The following is a 2479-nucleotide window of genomic DNA, read 5'->3' on the forward strand; positions in this document are numbered from 1 at the left end:
ATGTCAACTACAAGATCATGCAATGGCAATATGACAAAAGTAAAGCATGTCATGATGATGATGATGATGGAAGTTGCATGGCAATATATCTCGGAATGGCTATGGAAATGCCATGATAGGTAGGTATGGTGGCTGTTTTGAGGAAGATATGGGGAGGTTTATGTGTGAAAGAGTGTATCATATCACGGGGTTTGGATGCACCGGCGAAGTTTGCACCAACTCTCAATGTGAGAAAGGGCGCACGGTACCGAAGAGGCTAGCAAATGGCGGAAAGGTAAAAGTGCGTATAATCCATGGACTCAACATTAGTCAAAAGAACTCATATACTTATTGCAAAAATTTAGAAGTCATCAAAAATCAAGTACTATGCGCATGCTCCTAGGGGGATAGATTGGTAGGAAAAGACCATCGCTCGTCCCCGACCGCCACTCATAAGGATGCACAAGCCAGGTACACTTCATGCTTCAAATTTGTTACACAACTTTAACCATACATGCATGCTACGGGACTTGCTAACTTCAAGATAAGTATTTCTCAAATTCACAACTACTCAACTAGCACGACTATGATATTATCACCTCCATATCTCAAAACAATTATCAAGCATCAAACTTATCTTAGTATTCAACCCACTAAAAAGAAAGTTTCACATATCTTGAATACCAAGTATATTAACATTAAGAAAATTACCATGCTATTAACGACTCTCAAAATAATCTAAGTGAAGCATGAGAGATCAAGTTTCTTTAAAACAAACCACCACCGTGCTCTAAAATATCTAAGTGAAGCACTAGAGTAAAAATTATCACGCTCAAAAAGATATAAGTGAAGCACATAGAGTATTCTAACAAATTTCAATTCATGCATGGCTCTCTCAAAAGGTGTGTACAGCAAGGATGATTGTGGTAGACTAACAAGCAAAGACACAAATAATACAAGACGCTCCAAGCAAAACACATATCATGTGGTAAATAAAAATATAGCTCCAAGTAAATTACCGATGGAAGTGGACAAAAGAGGGGATGCCTTCCGGGGCATCCCCAAGCTTTGACTTTTTGGTGTCCTTGGATTATCTTGGGGGTGCCATGGGCATCCCCAATCTTAGGCTCTTGCCACTCCTTGTTCCATAATCCATCAAAAGAATTCACCCAAAACTTGAAAACTTCACAACACAAAACTCAATAGAAATCTCGTGAGCTCCGTTAGAGAAAGAAAACAAAAGACTACTTTAAGGTACTGTAGTGAAGTTGTTCTTTATTTGTATTGGTGTTAAACCTACTGTATTCCAACTTCTCTATGGTTTATAAACTATTTTACTAGCCATAGATTCATCAAAATAAGCAAACAACACACGCAAAACAGAATCTGCCAAAAACAGAACAGTCTGTAGTAATCTGTTACTAAAGCAAACTTCTGGAACCCAAAAAATTCTACCAAAATTAGAAGACCTGGGAAATTTGTTTTTTGATCATCAGCAATTGGAATCACTATTTTATCACGTTCTGGTGATTTTTGACAATTCGGGCACTGAGCGCAAAGATTCTGGAAATTACAGCAAGATCAAATAACTATCTTCCAAGAAGATCTAATAGGTTTAACTTGGCACAAACACTAATTAAAACATAAAACCACATCTAAACAGAGGCTAGATGGATTATTTATTCCTGAACAGAACCAAAAAGAAAGAAACTAAAATAAAATTGGGTTGCCTCCCAACAGGCGCTATCGTTTAACGCCCCTAGCTAGGCATGATGATTTCAATGATGCTCACATAAAAGATAAGAATTGTAACGTAAAGAGAGCATCATGAAGAATATGACTAGCACATTTAAGTCTAACCTACTTCCTATGCATAGGTATTTTGTGAGAAAACAACTTGTGGGGACAAGAATCAACTTGCATAGGAAGGTAAAACAAGCATAAATTCAAAATTTTAAGCACATAGAGAGGAAACTTGATATTATTGCAATTCCTACAAGCATATGTTCCTCCCTCATAATAATTTTCAGTAGCATCATGAATGAATTCAACAATATAACCAGCACCTAAAGCATTCTTTTCATGATCTACTTGCATAGAAAATTTACTACTCTCCACATAAGCAATTTTCTTCTCATGAATAGTAGTGGGAGCAAACTCAACAAAATAACTATCATATGATTGAAAATTAAGATCAAGATGACAAGTTTCATGGTTATCATTATTCTTTATAGCATACGTGTCATCACAATAATCATCATAGATAGGAGGCATGCTTTCATCATAATAATTTTGCTCATCAAAGCTTGGGGGACAAAATATATCATCTTCCTCAAACATAGCTTCCCCAAGCTTGTGGCTTTGCATATCATTAGCATCATGGATATTCAAGGAATTCATACTAACAACATTGCAATCATGCTCATCATTCAAAGATTTAGTGCCAAACAATTTATAGATTTCTTCTTCTAGCACTTTGGCACAATTTTCCTTTCCATCA

This window comes from Triticum aestivum, chromosome 2A, assembly GCF_018294505.1.
Source record: "Triticum aestivum cultivar Chinese Spring chromosome 2A, IWGSC CS RefSeq v2.1, whole genome shotgun sequence".
NCBI lineage: Eukaryota > Viridiplantae > Streptophyta > Magnoliopsida > Poales > Poaceae > Triticum > Triticum aestivum.